Source organism: Rhinoraja longicauda, chromosome 5, assembly GCF_053455715.1.
Source record: "Rhinoraja longicauda isolate Sanriku21f chromosome 5, sRhiLon1.1, whole genome shotgun sequence".
NCBI classification, from domain to species: domain Eukaryota; kingdom Metazoa; phylum Chordata; class Chondrichthyes; order Rajiformes; family Arhynchobatidae; genus Rhinoraja; species Rhinoraja longicauda.
The window spans coordinates 52,252,040-52,279,040 of NC_135957.1; the positions used below are offsets into that span (position 1 = coordinate 52,252,040).

General features: G+C 41.2%; 1 protein-coding gene across 7 annotated transcripts in view; it reads left to right on the forward strand.

The window, feature by feature from the left end:
* Window positions 1-27,001, forward strand: part of ptprk (protein tyrosine phosphatase receptor type K) — a 503,565-nt gene that overhangs the window by 82,690 nt on the left and 393,874 nt on the right. The window lies entirely within an intron of this gene.

Here is a 27,001-nt window from a genome sequence, read left to right on the forward strand (position 1 = left end):
AGGTTATCTCAAATATATTTAAATGGATTTATATTGTGATTTCCAAAATGGCATTTAACACCTTATGATGTGACCTTCAATATTAATTTGTGTTTAATTAATGTAAGCTAACAAAAATAATTTGCAGCAGCTGACATACTTTGAAGGTAAGATAACACAAGGCAGGATAACGAAAAGGAGAAGCATTATAGTACTTATCCCCCAAGGTTGTAAGTTGATTGGAAACCTGAACTTTAATGTACTTTAATCTTTAATCTGAATTTTCTAGTGTGTTGATCACTGCAAAATTCATGGCCACATTACCTGGAATTCCCCAGATGAATCCCTCTGATCATGTTTCCAGCAGCACAGCGGCTTTCACAATTTTATGCATGGCCTTTTGTGTGCTTATGGCAAAGGTGACCCTTCACCTATCATTCTTACAAACCTGTTTACAGACTTTGAAATTGTTAAACCCTCCATCGTCGTAATCTCCAACAGCTTTTATTGAATCCATCCAGTCATCACTGGAAAATCACCTTCTCTGACATACTCTCAACCTTATTTCCTCTGGTGACTCTGATGGAGTTGTCCTTGACCCCTTCTATTTCTCATCAGAATATTGGCCCTTGGCAACATCAATCCAGTGTTATTTCATCATCACCCCTCTTGGACATTTCACTGTAACTAACTGTCTTTTACGATATGGAGCATCATTACGATCAGTAGCATCCAATGCTAAGTGAGCATAATTCTTCTATATTTCAAGACCAAAGCATGACCTCTCTGACTATTGAACCAGACAATTTTCAAACTTTGTGTCACCAACGGTGATGAAATAAAATACAGAGCGGAGATGCAGAACCTGGCCGACTGGTGCTCTGATAACAACCTGTCCCTAAATTCCACCAAGACCAAGGAGCTGATCATCAACTTCCATAGGTCACACAACGGAGAATACGCCCCGATCTTTATCAACGGGGACAATGTGGAGAGAGTGTCCAGCTTCAAGTTTCTGGGCACTCACATTTTGGAGGACCTCACATGGTCTACGAACAGTGCTGCGCTGGTCAAGAAGGCACAGCAACAACTGTTCTACCTAAGAACACTGAAAAAGTCTGGTCAACCCCAACAGATGCTGACGACCTTCTACCGCTGCACCATAGAGAGCATCCTAACACATGGCATCCCTGTGTGGTATCTCAGCTGCACGGAGGCAGAGAGGAAAGCTCTTCAGCGGGTAGTCCATAGAGCTCAAAGGACCATCGGAACACAGCTACCAGCCTTGGAGGGCATCTACAACACACGATGCCTCAGAAAAGCCACCAGCTACAAAGACTCTTCACACCCCTGCAACAATCTGTTCGAACTTCTACCATCGGGCAGACGATACAAGGCCTTCTACGCCCGCACCTCCAGACTCAGGAACAGCTTCATCCCCAGGGCCATAGCTGCTATGAACCGGTCCTGCTGAGCCGGATGGTCACATCGCACAGTGAACCGGCACGGATCTACATGCACTTTATTCTGTTTTAAAACTGTTCTAATTTGTTTCATTGGGTTGTTTAAATTAATACTGACTAGCTAATTAATTTATTGCATCGTATGGGAGGCGCATTCCCAATCTCGTTGTACCCCTGTACAATGACAATAAAGATGTATTGTATTGTACATTTAGCACAAAGATAACTTTGGACCAGGCACGAAAATTACTCTCAGTAATTGTTTGATCCTGTCTGTGTCTTGGCTCATTTTCTGGTTAATCCTAAACCAGATCTCCAGGAATGATTATTCTATCACAATCATATTGTTCTCCACCATGCTCTTTCTGAGGTTATCTAAAAGTTCCATACTTTAATCAAACCTGTGCTTGCCCTAGCAAGAGTCCTGACTATGCAATCTCTCAATTTTGAAGAATTACCCTTATCTTCAAATTCTTGCATAACCTCAATCTTTGTAATCTTTTTTGGAAATGCAATTGGAATTAATCCCGAGCAAGTACGAGGTATTGGACTTTGAAAGGTGAATCCAAGGAAAATATATATAGTTAATGGCAAGACCGTTAACAGTGTTGATGTACCCCTTGTTGAGGTCCAAGTCCATAGCTCACTGAAAGTGGCAACACGAGATAAGAGTGGTAAAGAAGAAAAGTGATAAGGAAGGTGATTGCTATGCTAGTCTTCATTGGTTGGGCCATTGAGCAAAAAAGTCCATAAGTAATGTTGCAGCTTTTATAGGACTTGGTTAGGCCACATTTGGACTATTATGTGCATTTCTGGTTCCACCATTACAGAGAAGATGTGGACGCTTTGGAGAGGGTTCAGAAGAGACTTTATCAGAATCTTGCCTGGACTAGAGGCTATTGACTAAAAGGAGAGGTTGGACAAGCTTAGATTGTTTACTCTGGAAAGTCAGAGGTTGAGGGGAGACCTGATAGAAATGTATAAGATTGTGAGAGGCATAGATAAAGTAGATGGTCAGAATCTTTTTCCCAGATTGGGAATGAAAGACGAGGGAGCATAGGTGAGAGGGGCAACAAGGAATGGAGGGATATGGATCACAGGCAGTTTGAGGAGATTGGTTTAACTTGACATTATGTTTGGCATGGACAATGGGCTGAAGGGCCTTTTCCTGTGCTGTACTATTCAATGTCCCCACATTTTTCACTTTGTGCTGGGCACGTCTCTCACTCTGGCCTCCAGGTTGCCGCTGAAATTAATTCAATCACTGTTCCTGCCTGTGCACTCGGTTGCAAGATTCTTGAATTTCCTCTCCATCAGTGCATTCTTTTTACATTAATAACTTGTGGAGGTTGTGTCAAAATCTGTAAAACATTTAAACATTTTGCTGCATTAAAATTGCAATATGAATATGAGTTATTGCAAGTTACATCATTAAAATGTATTGTTAGGTTTGTCAAGCATAATTTCCTTTTCATAAAATTATGTTGACTGCCTAATGCTATAATTTAACAAGCGCTCTATTGTCGCTTATCTAATATTGTATTTCAGCATTTTTCTGTCAGCTGTCAGGCTACATTTTGTAGCATTTCCTCTTTTCTTCCTCTTTGTTGAATAATAATTTTACCTTTGCTTCCTTTCAATTCATTGAGGCCATTTCAGAATCTGGAGATTTTTGCAAGATCACTGTGAATGCATCAAGTCCTTTAATTTTTCTAGCACATTTTCCTTGCTAATATAAATGATTTCAAATCACCCACTCTATTTAGACCTACCTATTGGTTCCCCACTATTTCTTTTGTCTTCTGTAAAAACAGGTAAATGTTTGATTAAACTTTCTGACTGCTTCGTTATTCCTCATTTGTCATACCTCTTGTTTGCAGCTCTGAGATCCAAATGATCTTTTTGAATTTGCAATCTGAAAAAGCTGAGCAGTGATAATTGGTTTGCTCTTATTGTCTGTATTATTCCTCCCAAATCTCTCACTTTCTAATGAGTTTTCTTTTCTCAGTGGAATGTATATTTTTGTTAACTACTAATTTTAATTTATCTGCCATATTTAATTTTACATTCCCAATATGCCTTGGATTCAACTCGTGCCTCATACACATGCAATGCTTTATTTGAGTTTAAGACTTTAATGTCAGATCTAAGCATATCCGTCTCAATGCTGTGAAAGCATCCTATTATGATCAGATTCTCTGGTGAGTGAGATTAGCTATTATCCGCCTTATTAAATAAGATCCAAGATCGCCTGCTTCTAATTTTGTACATTTCTTCAGGCAACTGCAAAAAAACATTTAAAAAGATTATTCTCTCAACTAGATTCGACAATTTTACTTTTAGTTAAGTTTGAAGCCCCACCTTATTTTAGTTAGTTGGGACACAAGTTTATAGTTAATGGAACAAAACTAATTATGAATAGTACAAAAGAAAATCAGACATTGTTCTGTGGCATGCTCTGAGATAATGTAATAGGAGTTTGAGGAAGGACTTGATGTGTAGATTGGGTAAGCTTGCATTTACAAGCATTTGATTGCAAATTTACCAATTTTTTTCTAACCATTGGTTAATGAGATGGTGCAAGCTTCAAATTGTAAAATATCTTTTCGGGAGATAGAAACATAGAAAATAGGTGCAGGAGGAGGCCATTTGGTCCTTCTAGCCAACGCCGCCATTCATTGTGATCATGGCTGATCATCTACAATCAGTAACCTGTGCCTGCCTTCTCCCCATATCCATTGATTCCACTACCCCCTCGAATTCTATCGAACTCTGTTTTAAATTAATCCAGTAAATTTGCCTCCACTGCCTTCTGTGGCAGAGAATTCCACAAATTCACAACTCTCTGGGTGAGAAAGTTTCTTCTCACCTCATTTTTAACTGGCCTCCCCTTTATTCTTAGGCTGTGTCCCCTGGTTCTGGACTCCCCCAACATTGGAAAAAAATCCTGCATCTAGCTTGTCTAGTCCTTTTATGATTTTATACGTCTCTATAAGATCCCCTCTCACCCTTCTAAACTCCAAGCCATGGGACATTGTAAAAGCTATGGGACATTGTAAAATGGGCAAGACTGTGGGGGAGAATTAGGAAGGAAGAGAGAAGGAATGAAATTGCAGAAAAGATTAAGGTAAATCCAAAAGTATTTTATGTTGAGAGCAAAGGGTTAACGGGAGAGAGTGGGGCTCATTAGGGACCAAACAGGCGATTTGTGAGTGGGACAGGAAAATGTAGGCGAGGTCTTAAATGAGCACACTTTAACTGTTTTCATGAATGAGAAGGATATTATAGATGAAGAATTCTGGGAGGGGGGTAGTAAAAATCTAGAATATGTTATTATTAAAGAGGGTTAGATATATTAGCAAGTTTGAAGGTGGATAAATCCTCAGGACCTAATAAGACACATCCTCAGCTGCGAGCGGGTAATGGGGAGGATATCACTGAGGCCGTGACAAATTTTTAAGTCGTCACTGAGCACTGCGATACCAGATGACTGGAAAACAACAAATATGCAACATTTATTCAAGAAGGACAGCAGAGATGAACCCTTGAATCTCATGTCAGTGGTGGACAGGATTAATACTTGGATATAATCCAAGATTAATATCAAATACACTCAGAAGGGCAGAGATTAATAAAAGATATCTTAGCTTTGTACGATCAATTTGATTAACATTTTTGAAGTGGTAATAAAATAAAATGTATTGTTGAGGATAGTGCAGTTGATATAAATTAAAATATGCAGGTTGGCAAATTGGTTTGCTAATGGGAGGCAGAGGTTGGTAAAGGAGGGTCGATTTTATGATCAGAAATCTGCATTCATGGTGTACCACAGCAATCAGTGTTGATACTCTTACTGTTTATTATATACATAACTTGTATACATGCGTCAGAGGAATGATTTGTAATTTTGCAGTTAATATAAACTGACAACACAAGTAGATGGAGTGTCAAAGAAGGCATATGGTGTGCATGCTTTTGTAGGTCGAGGTATTGAATATAAGTCAGGAAGTCATGATGCAAATTTATAGAACTTTGGTTCGGCTGCATTTGGAATATTGCATGCAGTTCTGTTCGCCCCATTATGGAAAGAATATGGAGGTTTTGGAAAGGGTGCAAATAAGGTTTACCAGAATGATGCTTGGATTAGGAGGTATTTGCCACAGGGAGAGGTTGGACATACTTGTATTGGGGGTTTCCCTGGAACGCAGGAGATTGCTGAAATATGGATTATGTAGACAATAGACAATAGGTGCAGGAGTAGGCCATTCGGCCCTTCGAGCCAGCACCACCATTCGAATAAGAGACAGTAGACGAATAAGAGTTGGTTTTGGCATCATGTTCAGCATAGACATGGGCCAAAGAGTTTGTTCCTGTGCTGTACTGTTCCATGTTCTATCACCCAGTCTACTGATGCCAAGCAGTTGTGAAGTCATTCCTCTGCCTGCAGACCAGCTCTGTGCAATCCTCACCACTGGAGCTATGCTCTTCAGTGACAGATAATATGCAGGAAAAAGGGGCAACTGAGTGGTCCCATTTTCCACAGTGGGAACAAGGGATGGAGTGATAGGGCATCTTTGGAGTGGCGGTGGTCGAGGGTATTTGCTCCTCTGGTGCTGCAGAAAACATGTTGGTGGTAGTTCAGAAGAATTTTTTTCAAATTAGCCTTGAGGTCCCTGGTTATGAATAAGTTGGGGTATATAGTTTGATGTTGGTTGACTGTGGGATGCAACCTTTCCAGTGTTCACTGAACATCTGCCTTGTGCGAGATATAGACCACGGTCAAGATGATGGAGGTGATTTCCCTTGGGAGGGATGGCTAGTTGTTCCAGGTATAGCGAGCAGGTAATGGACAACACGGGTACATCTGAGCATCACAAAGAAATTACTATGAGGCAGACATCATCACCTCACCCGTTTATGTGGTCTCCTCCATACAATGGATCAAGAAAACTCCTGACTGGAAAGCTGGGCCTGGAGAGCTGGGGGTGAGCCATGTCTCTGTGAATCAGCGCACAGTATTCCCCATGCCCCTTTGATAAAGCAGTCTTGGCCTTAAGTCATCAATATTATTTTCTAGGGACATATGGGGAGATAAGCTCATAGGGGAGTCTTGCTTGCAGGTTGCCCCGGTGACCATGTTTCCGGGCACACTGGAGATCTCCTCGGTGCTTAGAGGGGCCGTACCCTTAATGGTTAGGCCACAGCTATGTGTGATTTTGGTTGTCATGTTAGAAGAAGGATGTGATTGCACTGGAGAATGTGCAGAGGACATGCACCAGGATGTTGACTGGGTGGAGTGTTTCATTTATGGGAATGTCATCAAGTTGACAGTCATTTGAATGGAAGGATTCTGATGGACTGCAAGCTAGAAAATAAATCTCAGTTTATTTTGTTTAACTTCTGAAATTTTACAGAATGAAATAAAGATTGGTATTCGGGTGAATCAAAGTGAAAATAGAAATATCAACCATCTTTAGATATTTTAGAATTTCTTTGAAATCAATGGAATTCTGAACTTATTCCAAGGGAACAGGACCGTTTTTTGTTACTTTTTAATTGCTCAGTAATAATTATGGCTTAATGTATCATTGACAATTCAATTTCATTTGATACAAATAGGCAACATATATTCAATAGGTGTTGCTGGCTGTTTAGTGTACAAAAAATGAAGAATCCATCAAAATAGAACCAGTAATTATAACGGCAGGTTCCGTAATTCCTGACGACAGCCTCTGGATTTCCAAGTCCAACTTAGTGCATGTTGAGCACCAGCGATTTTAGTTCTATTCAAGTTGAGTTTATTCTCACATGCATAATTATGGTGATGCACAGGTACAATGAAAGTCTTGCTTGCAGCATCTTCGTATTTGTGGCACATAGACTTTAGCAAACACACAAAAATGTAAATTATATGTAAATTACACAATTCGGCAAGGCAGTAAAAAGTAAAATAAGACTCCAAGAGACAAGATACGAGTGCAAAACACAATTAGGGTAATAAAACATGTCCATGATAGTGCAAGAGGAGGTCTGTAGTGTTCCTTTGTTGAGATAGGATTACGGTTGTGCAGTTGGTTCAAGAAACTGATAATTGTAATAAAGTAGCTGTTCTTGAACATGGTAGTAGTGCGATTAGGAATGGCCCTGATGGTGGGGAACTTTGATTCATGCCATCTTCTGGAGACAGCGCCTCGTGTAGATGCTTTTGATGATGGGAAGGGGTTGCGCCTGTGATGGACCAGGCTGAGTCCACCACTCTGCGGACTCTTGCATTCTTGTGTGTTGGACCGCTGTACCAAGCATGATGCAAACACATCAGTGCATCTGCAGAAGGTAGTTAATATGGTGACATGCCAAGAAAGTCGAGGGAGTGGCTCACCTTCTTCATGATGACATCAATGTGCTGTACCCAGGACAGGTCATCCACGATATTAATGTCCAGGAGTTTGAAGTCGCTAACTTTCTCCACCACTGGCCCACCGTTAAAAGATGAAAATCATGGTCTCCTGATTTTCCCTTTCTGGTCAAAAATTAGTTCCTTGGTCTTATTGATGATGAGCACGAGGATGGTGTTATGACCCTACTCAAACAGGTGTTCTATCTCTCTGTATACTGACATCACCACTTGTGATGTAACTAAAAATGGTGGTGTAGGCAGCAAATTTCTAGATGGCATTGGAGCTGTGCTTCGACACACAAGCATGGAGAGGAGCAGGGGGATAAGCACGCAGCCTTGAGGTGCACTTGTATTGGCGGTCATTGAGGAGGAGATGTTGTTACCGATCTGCTGTGATTGAGGTCTGCAGATAAAGTCAAAGATCCAATTGCAAAGCACAATAACAATGATGAATGATCCAATTCACAGTAGGAATGATGAATGATGACTATTGCAGTGTCAAGAAAACTGGTTCATTGATTAACATTTACGTGGTGAAGATTGTTGATGGGGCAATTTTTTTAAAAAAACTGCTTATTTGTTTTAAACACTTCCAAACTGAATGTTAGGTTGCTAAGAAATGTAATGATCAATATTGGCTAATGACTCCAGATGAAGTATCTAACAAAGTAATTTATTCTCTAGATTGGAACTGGAATTTTGTAAATTTAATTTAATTTTTGGAATACCTTTGGTATGTCAAATTTCCTTTGCCCTTTGCTTTAGATTAACATGAGCAATTCAACTGATTCTAGTGCATAGTTGTGGTTGTTAATCTGAAATTTCATCTGTTTTGTTTTAGAAACATAGATTCATTCTGATCATGCTGATCATCCACAATCAGTAACTTGTGCCTGCCTTCTCCCCATATCCCTTGATTCCACTAGCCCCTGGAGCTCTATCTAACTCTCTTTTAAATTCATCCAGTGAATTGGCCTCCACTGCCTTCTGTGGCAGAGAATTCCACAAATTCCAGTGCATAGTTATGACTTCAATTTACTTGTTCACTATATAGCATTGGCTTTATAAATTCAAGCATAACGAATGTTGGTGTAATGAAGTTGAAATCATCCGTGTTCCTGCCATCATGCAATAAATTAAAGTGCTCCAAGTAAGTGTAAAGTCAGAAGTTCATGTTGGTTATTGCCTGCTCTTCCTTAGAACGTTCAGTTTTCTCCACCGTTTGTTGTCTAAGAATATCATGTAACCAAAAGTCTATTCACTGCACAAAAATGTGAGAATGTTGTGTGAGGTGGAAAATATGACTTTAATGTAATGTTAAGCCATAATGATATGTACAGGGCTTTGGTGGGACCACACCTTGAGTATTGTCTGCTGTGGTGGTCTCTTGGTATGAGGAAGGATGCTCATTCTAGGTTGACAGGACTGACTTATGAAGGGAGATGGAGATGATTAGACACAAAATGCTAGAATAACTCAGCAGGACAGGCACCATCTCTGGAGAGAAGAAATGGATGACGTTTTGGGTCGAGACCCTTCTGACTGTGATTAGACCTGTATTCACTCAAATCAAGAAGTGTGGGAATGGTCCTTATTTAAACTTACACAAACTTACACAACATCTACATCTCTATATCATCTATATCTCTCGTTTCCCTTTTCCCTAACCAGTCTGAAGAAGGGTCTCGACCCGAAATGTCACCCATTCCTTCTCTCCAGAGATGCTGCCTGTCCCGCTGAGTTACTCATGGTTTTTGTGTCTATCTTCGGTTTAAACCAGCATCTGTAGTTCCTTCCTACACAATGAATGTAACAGTTGTCTTCATAAGTTCATAAATTAAAGAAGGAGAATCAGGTCATTCCGTCCATCAAGTCTGCTCTGCCATTCAATCATGGCTGATCTATCTTTCCCTCTCAACCCCATTTTCCTGCCTTCTCTTCATTACCCCTGATACCCATACTAATCAATATCAATCCCCCCTAAAAATATCCATTGACGGCTTCCATGGCCTTCTGTGGCAATGAATTCCACAGATTCACCACCCTCTGATTAAAGAAATTCCTTTAATCTCCTTTCTAAAGATATGTCCTTTTATTCTGAGGCTATGGCCTCTGGTCCTAGACTCTCCCTCTAGTGGAAACATCCTCTCCACATTTTAGACAATAGACAATAGGTGCAGGAGTAGGCCATTCAGCCCTTCGAGCCAGCACCGCCATTCAATGCGATCATGGCTGATCACTCTCAATCAGTACCCCATTCCTGCCTTCTCCCCATACCCCCTCACTCCGCTATCCTTAAGAGCTCTATCCAGCTCTCTCTTGAAAGCATCCAACGAACTGGCCTCCACTGCCTTCTGAGGCAGAGAATTCCACACCTTCATCACTCTCTGACTGAAAAAGTTCTTCCTCATCTCCGTTCTAAATGGCCTACCCCTTATTCTTAAACTGTGGCCCCTTGTTCTGGACTCCCCCAACATTGGGAACATGTTTCCTGCCTCTAATGTGTCCAATCCCCTAATTATCTTATATGTTTCAATAAGATCCCCCCTCATCCTTCTAAATTCCAGTGTATACAAGCCTAATTGCTCCAGCCTTTCAGATGTACAGCACTTTGGTCAACGTGGGTTGTTTTTAAATGTGCTATACAAATAAAATTGACTTGACTTGATTTGACTTGACTTTCAACATACGACAGTCCCGCCATTCCGGGAATTAACCTAGTGAACCTACGCTGCACGCCCTCAATAGCAAGAATATCCTTCCTCAAAACTGCACACAGTACTCCAGGTGCGGTCTCACCAAGGCCCGGTACAACTGTAGAAGGACCTCTTTGCTCCTATACTCAACACCTCTTGTTATGAAGGCCAACATTCCATTGGCTTTCTTCACTGCCTGCTGTACCTGCATGCTTCCTTTCAGTGACTGATGCACCAGGACACCCAGATCTCGTTGAACATCCCCTCTTCCTAACTTGACACCATTCAGATAATAATCTGCCTTTCTATTCTTACTTCCAAAGTGAATAACCTCACACTTATCTACATTAAACTGCATCTGCCACGTATCCGCCCACTCACACAACCTGTCCAAGTCACCCTGCAGCCTTATTGCATCTTCCTCACAATTCACACTACCCCCCAGCTTAGTATCATCTGCAAATTTGCTAATGGTACTTTTAATCCCTTCATCTAAGTCATTAATGTATATCGTAAATAGCTGGGGTCCCAGCACCGAACCTTGCGGTACCCCACTGGTCACTGCCTGCCATTCCGAAAGGGACCCATTAATCCCCACTCTTTGCTTAAGAGACATTGGTGTCTGATTACTGCGGGAAGGGTACATGGAAACATTTTTTTTCTGCTTGCCAGTTCCCTGCTTGCCTTAACTTTACTAAGTTAGATATCTTCTGCAAATACTCCCTTCCCTCCTCCCTCCATTAAATGTTAGTTAACCAGTTTCACTGTTCGCACCAATGTATCCCTCTTAGGATCACACTGTCCCCAGTTAACAATCTGCCTATCAGAGCCACACTGCCTGATGTCATCTGTTGCCAGCCCAGATTTGTTCTGGTGTTGCTTCCAGTTTCTTTCTGCCCCCCCCCCCCGTCCCCGTCCCCCCTACAATCAGTCTGAAAAAGGGTATCAACCCAAAACATAATCTATTCATTTTCGCCAGCGATGTTGCCTGACCCATTGAGTCACTCCGGCATTTTGTGTCTATCTTGAGTGGTATGGAAATAGGCATTATAACAAAACTTCATAAATATTCTTTAGAGCTTGGAAAAATAAGTGGTGATTCCATCGAGTCTTGTAAGATTCTGAGAGTGAACTGGTTTTTCCCTCACTGAGGTATCAAAACTAGGAGCAGAGCGTGATAATAGGGGATCGACCATGTAAAATTAAGGAAAGGAGTAATTTCTTCTCCAAAATATATGCATATTTTCGATTCACTAACTTTGAAAGCTGTAGCTGCTGAAATGCCAAGTATATTTAGGACTTCAGCAGATTTCTGTGCAAAGGAGGAATTAATGGTTATGTGGATCAAGCACGAAAATGGATTTGTGCCATGATCGTATTAAATGGCAGAGCAAGACTGCTTGAATAAATTTTATTCTGCAAGGTTCGTGACAAGGCCATTTTATTACCAACAGTGTTTTTAGCAGGTTTTCTACTGGTTGAAATCTTTGATGTCTCAAATTTGTCTTCAAAAGAGAAAGATACAAGTTCTGTGCTATGACCTTCACCTTGACCACAAGATATGATAAATATGGAAATAATGACTTGAAAAGCTGACAGAATAATTGAACGTTCCTTTGCAAATGTGAGTGGTGGAAGGAGTAAAGCTGCCGTGAACTTTATTTCAAGTCTCCACCCCTAGCCCCATTTTTTCTATATAAGTCCAGCAAAAGCTGCTTATCTGGCAAGACCAGTTCCCAAATTCAGTTCACTTTGAAAATGCAACATTTTCTCTTTCCTTATAGGGTTAAGATCAAGAGTGGAAGAGTTTACATAAATTGCCATCGACCACTCTTTGCTTACATTTGCTGTCAATCATAGAATTTGGGCAAAACTGCTATCAGCATTGTAGGCTATGCTGCCTATTTGATTTATTTCCTAAGTTCATTTATATTCCTCTTGATTTTTAATAGTATCCCTGTTTAAAATCAGGCAGAATCATTCAAAAAACCATGGAACTTGTTTTAATTTTTGAATACTCAAGTTTTAATTAAATGCTGGCAGTTTCATATTGAAATAATGATGCTTTTAAAACACAGGCGGTGTACTTCGCAAGTACATGACACAACTAATCATGTTTAATTCCTGGTTTATTACATCTGACCTGTATTGGCAGTGGATTGTTCTTGTATATCTGCACTAGTTTATGTTTGACTGGCGGGTGAGATGTATTAATCAGCTCTGGTTCTATATATCGATGTATTGGGGTAAAGTAACATTAATATGCTTGTGTTTAATTTATTGTCATGTGTACAGTGGATAGCTGTACAATGGTACAGTGAATAGCTTTTGTTGCATGCTAACCGGTCAGCGGAAAGACAATCCGTGATTACAATGGAGCTATCCACAATATACAGATACATGATAAAGGGAATAACGTGAATAACTTTTAGTTCAAGATAAAGCATCTTTTTAGATTTAGAGATACAGCGAGGAAACAGGCCCTTCGGCCCACCGAGTCCGCGCTGCCCAGCGATCCCCGCACATTAACACTATCCTACACACACTAGGGACAAATTTTACATTTACCCAATCAATTAACTTACAAACCTGTATATGATTTTATCAAATCAGATTTGATATTATAATATATAATAAACATTTATTTTTTATAGCGCTTTTCCAAATGCTCAAAGACGCTTTACAAAAACAGTCATGACATAAAAACAAACAGACAAACTATCCTGACGGAGAAGCGGCGAACAAATAGCGCCAGCATCCTCTCACGTCAGGGTCCGGCAGTAGACAATAAAGAACACGACACACAATTACAATTTTTAACAGTGATTGCTCCAGGCACACCCTCACTGTGATGGAAGGCAAAGAAAAGTCTTATCTCCTCCTCATTCTTCTCCCGTGGTGCCACGAGGCGATCGAGGCTCCCGACTTTTGAAGCCCCCACCGGGCGATGGAAAGTCCCAGGGCCGAGCCGAGCAGGCCGATGAAGGTCCTGAGCCCCCACCGGGTGATGGAAAGTGCCGCGGCCAGGCCACGCAGGGCGATGAGGGGCCTGCGAGCGGGTCAATCAAACTTCGCGCTTCGGGGTGGTCGAAGCTGCTACGGCTGGAGCTCCCGAAAGCCGGTCGCCAGCCAGGGACCTGCGAGCTCCCGATGTTGCGATCTGCAGGGCCCACGGCCGAAGCCTCCGAGATGGTAAGTCCAGGCCCTGCGACCGGAGTCTTCAAGGTCGATCCCAGCTGGAGGCCGCCGACTCCACGGTGTTAGGCCGTAGCACGAACGGAGACACAACACGGTAAAGGTCGCATCTCCGTTGAGGAGGAGATTGGAAAAAAAAGTTTCCCCCACCCCCCCACCACCCCCCACATATACAGAGTTAAAAATAAATCAAAAGAAACATTTAAACGATAACAAAGACAAAATCAAAAAAAAAGACAGAGAGACTGCCGGTGAGCCGCAGCTGCAGAACGCAGCCACGCTCCCACTTGATGGTAAAAGTTTGGATTGGATGAGTGTGTACATGTTGCACTCTTTGGACCATTTAGCATGAGTAACTCTAAATTATTCAATATTTCCAACATTTTTTCATTCAATTTTGATGAACTACATCAGGTGCAAAATAACACAATGCCACCAGTATGCTTTGTAATTTCCTGAATTGGGCAGAATTATGGCAGTTGGTAACACAAATTATCCGTCTTCAAACCAGTCAAAAGCAACAAGCTGTATTGCTTTTGAGTGAAGGCAATTGAGTTACCTGTAATACTACAGACCATCATAGTGATTTATGTTGTTCCGGGTACTGAGTTATATATTTTATTGTCTGACTGAAGAATACAGAGTAGTTAAACCCATTTATTTGTTCGCTTATTTGAAGCTTGTAACCTGTTGATCTAAGGAGAAGCAAAATATCTCTTTCCTCCATTATCCAAAAATTATATTTAAAAATAAGCGCACCTAACACTTTGGTATATGGTGACAATATTTATGATTTTTTATCTCTTGGCAAAACACTTTACAGAGTCAAGGACCTCCACAGGAACATGATGGGGAAAATGACACTGGTTAATTCTAATTTTTGTTTAAAACCTTGATGCTCTGGACTTGCTGGGATTCTTTAAAAGACCTGAAATTATTGATTATCATTTAAAACTTTCTCACTCTAGAATTCCTTGAGGTATTCAAGTAGTTGAATATTCTGACCTCTTTATGATTAGATTTAAAGCAATTTACATTATAAATTGTTTTGCGTGACTGTTAAAAGTGTTAATTACATTACAACACCTTCTCCCCTTCATTCATTTTTGTTGAACATTTCCTTCTGCTCATAATTTATTTTTACACGATAAAGTATGTACGGTTGAAATCAGCACATTTAAACATTAATTATTCAATAAAAACAACTGCATTAGTTTGCTTCAGAAAGCAGTAGGTTGTCAATCTATAATGTTATTTCTATTTTTCTCTCCGTGAATGCTGTCTGATCTGCTGTGTATTTTCATTATTTTTATTTTGGATTTCCAGTAAATACACCTGCATCTGTCAGTTCCAAGATGTTTTCTCTCTATCCTCCCATCTCCTCCAAAGATCGAATGTAATGGCATCAGCCTCCTTTGATTTTTAATCTTTCTTCTTAATTCCTTCCATCCCCCTCCTCCACTCTAACTAGAAACCTACTTGTTTTCTAACTTTATCTTGTTCTGCTGAAAGCTCATTGATCTTTGAACTCAATTTATCTTTCCGCAAGTGCTGCCAGATTTGCTGAACATTTCCAATATTTTCTGTTTTTATTTTGCATCGTTTCACTCCCAGGAATCTTGGCAGTCCAGTATAACTTACATTATTTTCAACTTTGTGACCATGCTTGAATCTGTAAGGCTAAATATCATCTATTATGTAAATATTATCCCAGCTCTCATTGAGCCTTGAATTATATTTTATCCTTTGATCAGTGCTGCATTCAGTATTTTTACATCCTTTGTTCTGAAATCCCCAACTCCATTTACTCTTCCCAAAAGGAATAGTTCTTCCCTAAAGAAATAAATTAATCCGGCAGTGTCTCAATTTGATTATTTGAAAATTACTCCGTAGATGCTTTTGTCACACATCCTAACCTTGCAGAGTCAAACTGAGGTTTTCCAATTCCAGTCAGTCTTTTCACTGGCTGGTATCAAGACATCTGGGCCATCAAGTTAAAGATATTAGTCCAATCATACCAGAGCTGGGGAATTCAAAGTTAAGGAATGAAAAAAATCTGGAGTCAAAAGATTGTTCTTTATATTGACCGTGAAGTCAGTAGATTGTGTAAAACATCTGCCTGCTTTGTTCACTCCTTCTAAGAAACAAATCCACCATACTTGCATTTCCAAGATGATTTGTGACTCAGGACTCGGGTATTTTGGTGGGAATTATACACAACATTCCCTAGACCCAACCAACTTCATTTCTTAGTCATCCAGCATGGAAACAGGCCCTTCGGCCCAACTTGCCCTTGCCAACCAACCTGGAGTAGTCCTACCTGCTTGCATTTGGCACACACAGTGTCCTCCATAAGGTCCAAGCACAACATATAGTGCCCTCCATAATGTTTGGGACAAAGACCCATCATTTATTTATTTGCCTCTGTACTCCACAATTTGAGATTTGTAATAGAAAATATCACATGTAGTTAAAGTGCACATTGTCAGATTTTATTAAAGGCCATTTTTATACATTTTGGTTTCACCATGTAGAAATTACAGCTGTGTTTATACATAGTTCCCCCCCCCCCCATTTCAGGGCACCATAATGTTTGGGACACGTGGTTTCATGGTTTGTAGTTGCTCAGGTGTGTTTAATTGCCTCCTTAATGCAGGTACAAGAGAGCTCTCAGCACCTAGTCTTTCCTCCAGTCTTTCCATCACCTTTGGAAATGTTTATTGCTGTTTATCAACATGAGGACCAAAGTTGTGCCAATGAAAGTCAAAGAAGCCATTATGAAACTGAGAAACAAGAATTAAACTATTAGAGACATCAGCCAAACTTTTGGCTTACCAAAATCAACTGTTTGGAAAATCGTTAAGAAAGAGGGCACTAGTAAGCTTACTAATTGCAAAGGGACTGGTAGGTCAAGGAAGACCTCCACAGCTGATGACAGAAGAATTCTCTCTATAATAAAGAAAAATCCCCAAACACCTGTCCGACAGATCAAAAACACTCTTCAGGAGTCAGATGTAGATTTGTCAATGACCACTGTCTGCAGAAGACTTCATGAACAAAAATACAGAGGCTATACTGCAAGATGCAAACCACTGGTTAGCCACAAAAATAGGATGGCCAGGTTACAGTTTGCCAAGAAGTACTTAAAAGAGCAATCACAGTTCTGGAAAAAGGTTTAGTGGACAGATGAGACAAAGATTAACTTGTATCAGAGTGATGGCAAGAGCAAAGTATGGAGGAGAGAAGGAACTGGCCAAGATCCAAAGCATACCACCTCATCTGTGAAACACGGTGATGGGGGTGGTGGGTGGTGGGGTATGTATGGCTGCTGAAGGTACTGGCTCACTTATCTTCATTGATGATACAACTGCTGATGGTAGTAGCATAATGAATTCTGAAGTGTATAGATACATCCTATCTGCTCAAGTTCAAACAAATGTCTCAAACCTCATTGGCTGGCAGTTCATTCTACAGCAAGACAATGATCCCAAACATACTGCTAAAGCAACAAAGGAGTTTTTCAAAGCTAAAAAATGGTAAATTCTTGAGTGGCCAAATCAATCACCGATCTGAACCCAATTGAGCATGCCACAGTTAGCCAGGTACATGGATAGGACAGGTTTGGAGGGATATGGACCAAACGCAGGCAAGTGGGACTAATGTATTGCCCGGCAAAGTAACTGATTGATATTTTATTATCACATGTGACATGTCACAGTGAAATTATTTGTTTGGCATGCCCAAGGTCTGCAAAGAGTCGCCACAGATAGGGTGCTGACAAGGTTACAAAGTATTCAATTTAGTCCCAAATGGTCCTCCTTTGTTCTCTGCGGTCCCCCTCGCTGGGTCTTCCTTTGTTCTTGGCAGCACACCAGACCTCCAGCACTCACGGGGGCCTGTCAACCTTCCGGCACTTACGACCACCCGTCCTCGATCACCGGCGCTCGTGAACCCGACCTCCGTCACCTCCCTTCGACTGCGGCCGGGTCCTCTCCTGACGGCTCCACAATGCGGACCCTGATGCCGGCTTCATCACGGCCTCCTGAACGCGCCTGGCACCCGCGCCTAACTTGAAAAGGTGTTGTATTAAAGCTGCTGTACTGAAATAGAATAAGAATAAAACACAGCCCAGTCGTGAAGTCTGGATAAAACCATGAAATTTCCAATCCTTTCATCCTATTTATCCTTTTATGAGAGTGGTGTCTAAATAAGGAGAGGGAGCCCACAGACTCGTCAGACAACAGCCCTTTATCATTGTCCTTTTGGAAATCTTTCAACGAGGCACTAAGAAATCTATCTCCGGGACTCCCCCCCCAAAATGGTGTCTTGGCACATTGTGATCACAAGCATGGAAGGTGCAGAAGAGGGAAGGATTTGAAAGTATACAGGTAATAGGGTCCTGTGAATCTTCAGCATTGATTCCAGATGGGCTTAAGGGTTCAGGTTCATTATTGACACATAAACTGATGTACAGTGAAACGTTTATTTGCATGCCATCCAAAAAGTTCAGGTATACCATACACAAAGACAATCAAGTCAAACTCAAGTACAATACACCGAGGAAAGAACAAAGTGCAGAATATAATTCTTAACATTGGACTTTGTCTATGGAATTGATGTACTACAATGTCCTCAATAGGTTAGAAGTGAATCAGACAGTACCTTTTCTTATGGAAGGACCAATCAGAAGTCTGATAAAAGTGGGGTAGAAGCTGTTCCCGAGTCTGGTAGTGTTTTTTCAAGCTTCTGTGTCAGACAGGATCGGGAAGAACGAGGAATGAGAGAGGTGAGACGAGGCTTTGATTTTGTTGGCTGCTTTTCAGAGGCAGCAGAAAGTGTAGATGGAGTCAATGGTGGGAAGTCTGGTCTTTGTGATAGATTGGGCTACATCTACAACTCTGCAATTTGCCGCGGACTTGGGTAAAGCTGTTCCTCAACCAAGCTGTGATGCACCCCGACTGTATGCTTTTTATGGTGCATCTGTTGAAATTTGTATGCATCACTGGAGACATGCCAAATTTCCTCAATCTCCTAAGGAAGCAGAGGTGTTGGTGTGCTGCCTTGGCTGTTGTATTGTTTGGTCCATGACAAATCGTTGGTAACATTAATACCAAAGAACTTGAAGCTCTCAGCTATTTGACTTGATAAACATCTTGTCTTCATTCATCCATTCATACATAAACATTCATTCAGTCTGACTCCAATGCCTCATGGATCCAGTGACTATTATTCTCAAAACCTCAGCAAGTTTGAAAGCATCTCCCAAGACCACAATGCCTACTCAGAAGTACAAAAGGAGAAAATGCACAGTGGCATCAACAGAATCACCTGCAAACTCCTGTCTAAGTTGCACTACAGATGGAAATATTTCATTCTTTAAGCAATATTGCAGGGTCTAAATCCTAGAATTCCTTACTTAATGGTAAAGGTGACTTCAGAAGGACTGCACTGATTCAAAGACAGATAGGCCTGAAAAATAAATCTTGGCTACATAAATCAACCAATGTACCCACCCCACATAAATATGCAATTAAAGGAAACTTAAGGAGGGAAAATAAAAGGATATCCTTTTGGGAACAAATGAATTAAAATGGGAAGGCCCTTGTATGACGCATATATACTTTCAAAGGTCAATTGGTCAAGCAGCCTGTTCCTTTCTTGGGCATTCAGTTCGACTTGACGCAAATTTTGTCTTCATTTTCCACAGAAGAAAAATATATGAATAGATGAGAAACCAGTAAAAAATAATTGGGGTAAAATTGTAATAAACCTGTATTTTGTTGTTGAAAATAAATAACAGAACATTAAGTATAACATATGAGTTTGAGGAGTCTCGCTGTGTATGGAAATGAACAACTTTACCGCTATAATAGTGAGTTGTCTCAGGGGTCAGTCAGGACTGGTAACCTAATATTCTTAGTTATGGTATTTCAGGGTGAAGTGCATATTCATGGAAGTTTGTGTTGAGATATTAAAATTTACACATAATCCAGGCCAAGAAAGAGCAGGGATAGAATTACAAGGTCGGAAGAAAAATTGCCCTTCACTATTTGATGTCATGCATGTTCATCAAAATCCAGTTAACAAATATTTACATAAATGTTTTACTGACATTCCAGAGAAAGGTACAAGAATAATAGCAGCAATAATAAAGATAACAACATTAACTCGGATGGAATGACCGACAGGGACTACTACTTGGCATGGCTTTTACTGCAGGGAGTAGGGCAAGAATTGGCACATGGATAGGGTTGGGACGGGGGAGCTAGCAAGTATAAGATGAAATTGTATAAGCTTTCATAAAGTTACTTAATTTTAAAAGATGAGAGCTATGCAGCTGAGCTATTGAATCTATTTTTTCCTTAAAGCCATCTGGGTGTTTTGTATTTTTGGGAGTTGAGCCACAATGCTCTTTACCTATTCAAGTAAACAATTAACTTGAGTTATATTCCTTGGTGATTTGGGCCAGATGTGCTTTGTATCTCTTCACTTTGTATGCACAGAAATTGAATTAATTTTGGGTGAGGCTAGGTTTTGTTAACATTGAGAGGTATATTGTGCAGATTAATAGCTTGCATGGCATAAATTATGATTGGTCTAATATAATTGATAGATTTTTGCTGAAAGTCATAGAGTAGAACAGTATGGGAAGTGGCCATTTGGCCCAACTTGTCCATGCTGTCAAAATTGCCTAACCGAGGTCATCCCACTTGCCTGTGCCTGGCTTGCATCTCTCCAAACCTTTCTTATCCAGTTACCCATTAAATGCCATGATTGTACTTCCCTCCACCACTTCCTCTTGCAGTTCGTTGCCTAAATACACTGCCCTTTGAAAGCGTTGGCCTTCAGGTCCACTATAAATCTTTCTCTCACCTTAAACCTAAGACCTCTAGTATTAGACTGGCTTACCTTTGAGAAAGAAACTGTCTCCTCACGAGTTTAAAAATCCCCTAGCTTCCTATGGGAAGGATGTCATTAGACTGGAAGGGTTGTAAAAATGATTTACGAGGATGTTTTCTGATCTTGAAGGTTTGAGTTAGCAGGAGAGGCCGGATAGATTGTTTCTTATTTCACTGTAGCCTAGCAGGGCGATCAGAACTGTGCACAAGTACTGCAAATACGGCTTTATGGAAGTCATGTATAAGATTATTAAGGGGTTGGACAAGTTCGAGGCAGGAAACATGTTCCCAATGTTGGGGGAGTCCAGAACAAGGGGCCACAGTTTAAGAATGGGTAGGCCATTTAGAACTGAATTGAGGAACAACTTTTTCAGTCAGAGAGTTGTGAATCTGTGGAATTCTCTGCCTCACAAGGCAGTGGAGGCCAATTCTCTGAATGCATTCAAGAGAGAGCTAGATAGAGCTCTTAAGGATAGCGGAGTCAGGGGGTATGGGGAGAAGGCAGGAATGGGGTACTAATTGAGAATGATCAGCCATGATCACATTGAATGGTGGTGCTGGCTCGAAGGGCCGAATGGCCTCCTCCTGTTGTCTATTGCCTATAGTTCAGTTATGAGGAGAGACTGGAGCCACTGGGACTTTTCTCCCTGGAACAGAGAAGGTTAAGAGGCAGATTATTATCTCAATCGTGTCAGATTGGGAAAAAGGGAAGTGCAATGAGTCCTGGGTGTCCTTGTACACCAGGCACTAAAAGTTAACATGCAGGTACAGCAGGCAGTGAAGAAAGCAAATGGCATGTTGGCCTTCATAACGAGAGGATATGAGTAGAGGAGTAAAGAGGTCCTTCTGCAGTTGTACAGGGCCTTGATGAGACCACATCTGGAGTATTGTGTGCAGTTTTGGTCTCCTAATGTGAGGAAGGACATCCTTGCTATTGAGGGAGTGCAGTTTAGGTTCATGAGGTTAATCCCCGATATGGCGGTACTGTCATATGAGAAAAGATTGGAACGACTGGGCTTGCATTCAAGAGAGAGCTGGGTAGAGCTCTTAAGGATAGCGGAGTCAGGGGATATGGGGAGAAGGCAGGAACGGGGTACTGATTGAGAATGATCAGCCATGATCACATTGAATGGCGGTGCTGGCTCGAAGGGCCGAATGGCCTCATCCTGCATCTATTGTCTATTGTACAGCTGTATCATGAAGTGTCAACTCTTGTATTCAATAACCTGACCATCGGAGGCAAGTGTACCAAACACCACCATCACTTCCCTGTCTGCCTCTGTCACTACTTCCATGGAACTATGTACCCTCGCCCCATTCTTCCTGCTCCATTTGCCTCCTTCCCACACTCAATCTCCCATCGCTGAGTCCCCCATTTTCCCAAGGTATTGATAACGATGAATTTGGTGATGGTAATGCCATTGGATGTCCTTTGTGATAATACCATTTATGCTTGGATATAAAGAAATGTATCTTATTTGTCAAATCACAAACCTTTCTCTCATCAGCAAATGACAGTCATGCAGCAAATTGGTTTCCGGAGATTTCAGGGACCAATTAAAATGTTACTGGGCAGCAGGTTGGCCAATCCACTTCAGGGTTGGCTGCATTTGAGGTAATAGAATTTTCTAACTTGGAAAAGGGAATTTCCATTTCAACCCGAAATGACACCTATCAATGTTCTCCAGAGACGCTGCTTAACCTGCTGAGTTACTCCAGCACATTGTGCTGTTTTGTTTATTAACCAGCATCTGCAGTTCTTTGTTTCTACATTTCTATTGGTTGGTGATTTTGAAATGAAGTGATCAATTTTAAATACTCTTTGAATAAGGAGAAAGTTCTGTTTCTTTTTTGAGTTGTTGGTATCTCGAATCATAGAAACATAAAAAATAGGTGCAGGAGGAGGCCATTCTGCCCTTCGAGCCAGCACGGCCATTCTTTGTGATCATGGCTGATCATCTACAATCAGTAACCTGTGTCTGCCTTCTCCCCATATCCCTTGATTCCGCCAGCCCCAAGAGCGCTATCTAACTCTCTTTTAAATTCATCCAGTGAATCGGCCTCCACTACCTTCTGCGGCAATTATTCCACAAATTCACAACTCTGGGTGAAAAAGTGTTTTCTCATCTCAGCTTTAAAATGACCTCCCCTTTATTCTTAGGCTGTGGCCCTTGTTTCAGGACTCCCCCAACATTGGGAACAACTTTCCTGCATCTAGCTTGTCCAATCCTTTTATAATTTTATATGTTTCTATAAGATCCCCTCTCATCCTTCTAAATTCCAGAGAATACAATAGACAATAGGTGCAGGAGGAGGCCATTCGGCCCTTCGAGCCAGCACCGCCATTCAATGTGATCATGGCTGATCATTCTCAATCAGTACCCTGTTCCTGCCTTCTCCCCATACTCCCTGACTCCGCTATCCTTAAGAGCTCTATCCAGCTCTCTCTTGAATGCAAGCCCAGTCGTTCTAATCTTTTCTCATATGACAGTACCGCCATATCGGGGATTAACCTCATGAACCTAAACTGCACTCCCTCAATAGCAAGGATGTCCTTCCTCACATTAGGAGACCAAAACTGCACACAATACTCCAGATACTCTCACCAAGGCCCTGTACGACTGCAGAAGGACCTCTTTACTCCTCTACTCATATCCTCTCGTTATGAAGGCCAACATGCCATTAGCTTTCTTCACTGCCTGCTGTACCTGCATGTTAACTTTTAGTGACTGGTGTACAAGGACACCCAGGACTCATTGCACTTCCCTTTTTCCCAATCTGACACGATTGAGATAATAATCTGCCTCCTTGTTCATGCCGCCAACGTGGATAACCTCACATTTATCTACATTATACTGCATCTGCCCACTCACTCAACCTGTCCAAGTCACCCTGCAACCTCCAAGCATCCCCTTCGCAGTTCACACTGCCACCCAGCTTTGTGTCATCTGCAAATTTGCTCGTGTTACTTTTAATTTCCATCATCTAAATCATTAATATATATTGTGAATAGTTGCGGCCCCAGCACTGAGCCTTGCGGCACTCCACTCGCCAATGCCTGCCATTCTGACAGGGACCCATTTATTCCGACTTTGTTTCCTATCTGCCAACCAATTCTCTATCCATGTCAATACCCTACCCCCAATACCATGTGCTCTAATTTTGCCCATTAATAGCCTGTGTTGGACCTTATCAAAGACTTTCTGAAAGTCCAGATACACTACATCCACTGGCTCTCCTTCATCCATTTTACTTGTCACATCCTCAAAAAATATCATAAGACGAGTCAAGCAGGATTTCCCCTTCATAAATCCATGCTGACTTGGACCAATTCTTTGACTGCTATCCGAATGTGCCGTTATTACTTCTTTAGTAATTAATTCCAGCATCTTCCCCACCACCAATGTCAGGCTAACTGGTCTATAATTCCTCGTTTTCTCTCTCGCTCCTTTCTTGAAAAGTGAGATAACATTAACTACCCTTCAATCCACAGGAACTGATCCTGAATCTATAGAACATTGGAAAATGATCACCAATGCTTCCATGATTTCATGAGGCGCCTCCTCGAGTACCCTGGGATGCAGACCATCAGGCCCTGGGGATTTATCAGCCTTCAGTTCCATCAGTCTACCTAATACTATTTCTCGCCTAATGCAAATTTCTTTCAGTTCCTGTGTCTCCCTCGATCCTCTGTCCTCTACTACATCTGGGAGATTGTTTGTGTGTTCCTTAATGAAGACAGAACCAAAGTACCTGTTCAACTCTTCTGCCATTTCCTTGTTCCCCATAATCATTTCACCCATTTCTGCCTTCAAGGAACCCACATTTGTCTTTACTAATCTTTTTCTCTTAACATACCTAAAGAAGCTTTTACTATCCTTATTTATATTCTTGGCGAGTTTACCTTCGTACTTCATCTTTTCACCCTGTATTGCCCATGTTGTTACTTTCTGATGTCCTTTGAAAGTTTCCCAATCCTCTGGCTTCCCACTACTCTTTGCTGTGTTATTCACCTTTTCTTTTAGTTTTATACCGTCCCTGACTTCTCTTGTCAGCCACGGTTGCTTCTTACTCCCCTTAGAATCTTTCTTCCTCTTTGGAATGAAATGATCCTGCACCTTCTGGATTATACCCAGAAATTCCTGCCATTGCTTTTCCACCGTCATTCCTGCTAGGATCCTTTTCCAGTTGACTTTGGCCCGCTCCTCTCACATGCCTTCATAGTCCCCTTTGTTCAACTGCAACACTGACACTTCTGATTTAACCTTCTCCCTCTCAAATTGCAGATTAAAACTTATCAAGTTATGGTCACTACCTCCAAGCGGTTCCTTTACCTTGAATTCCCTTATTAAATCTGGTTCCTTAGACAACACTAAATCTCTCTGGTATGCTCCAGTACAAGCTGCTCCAAGAATCCATCTCGGAGGCACTCTACAAACTCCCTTTCTTGAGGTCTAGAAACAACATGATTTTCTCAGTCTATCTGTATATTGAAATCTCCCATAACCACATAATTTGTTACATGCCAATTTTAACTCCTGCTGGAACTTTGCACCCTATATCCAGACTGCTGTTTGGGGGCCTGTAGATAACTCCCATTAGTATCTTCTTTACAATTCCTCAATTCTCTCCTCAGCGACTCTACATCGTTAGTCCCTATGTCACCCCTCGCAAGGGACTGAATTTCATTCCTCACCAACAGAGCTTCCCCCCCACCTCTGCCCACCTGCCTGTCCTTTCGAAAGGACGTATAACCCTGAATATTCAGTTCCCAGACCCAATCCTCCTGCAGCCATGTCTCTGTAATCCCCACAATGTCATATCTACCAATCTCTATCTGCGCCTCGAGCTCATCCACTTTACTTCTTATACTTCGCGCATTCATATATAATACTTTGAATCTATTACCTCACCTTTCACATCGATTCCTATTTCACTTAGCCATAGTCCCCTATCCCTTCGTGGATACAACCCCCGGGGTCTCCTGTACTCCAAGCTTCCTTCCCTTCCACATCGTCACCCACCTTCTCTCTTCCGGTAACTTTGGTGTAACAATCTCGCTGTTGATCCTGTCCAGGAAACTCACGTTTTCCCGGATGATCCTGAGGTCATCCAGTTGCCTCTCCATTTCCCCAACAGTGATTCAGTTCGTGATCGAGGCTGCAATTATTTGTGTTCCAATGGACAATTGAATAAATACTTAAGTGTAAGATAACCCTGGGGGAAGAGGAGAGAGTGGTGCAATGGGTTTAAAATCACTTAGCTGCAATGAAGAGCCGATGGACATGATAGGGTAATCAGCTGCCTTTCATGCAGTAAACAGTAGTGGTTTTAATCATTTTTATCATTCAACGCCTTTTTTTCAGAGGCATCACGGAAAATCATTTTATGGTGTAGATTTAATTAGAAACCGAACCTGAAAATACGAAAATGTAACCTGAAATCTATAACAAATCTATATCAGCTGATGACAAGCCATAACAGACTACAAGTACTCCAAATTATGTCTCAGGGCTCACCTGTAAGATGTGATCAGTAAGCACTTCTCGATAGTGCTTTCTTTATTATTCTATTTGTGAGCCAAATGCAGGAAAATTGGGATCAGAGTAAATAGTAGATGGTGAGGCAGGCCAAAGGGTCTGTTTCTGTGTGTGCAATTCTATGAATTTCAGAGAATTCCAAATATTCGAATCAATATTGTTCCATATTTTGAATTTATACTAAATGCCATTTAGTTTAGATAAATATTTAGTTGGTTAAAAATTCCACAATGGAAGCTCAAACCAAGGTCTCATTTGTTGGCTAATTGGATCACATGGCTCCTGGCATTTATTGAACATGTTTTATACTGTTTTCCAGATTCAGCCTTGTTGGGTGGGGCACAGTGCAATTGCAGCAAGATGTCTTTGCACTGGTACATACATTCTTTTGCTATAAAGGATTTCCTAATAGGTTGCTGAATCTACACGTTAACTTGTAGTCACCTGTATGGAAGGACAGGCTTCGGAACACTCACCAAATTTGCTTTTCTTTCTGCCCTGGTGAATGACTTCATTTTTCTCACAGTGCTGCATGTCCTTGCCTGTTCACATTATCCTCCTTTGTAGACTCCTCGCAGCTCATACTACCTGAAACTTTGAAGCAAAAATAAATTGAGTGAGGTTTTTTTTGTAGTTAAGCTATGTCAAAGAAGTTGAGAAGTTAAGTTGCCGCATATTTGTGCTTATTCAAGCTTTTTTTCATTTGGTAATTTAAAGCCGAGCACTTATTCCAACCAATCAGTTTTTATTGCCATATTTAATGATGATGATTTGAGCTGTGACATTCCAGAATGAGACATGATATCGAAAGGCAAACTGCTCAGGTGTGTGG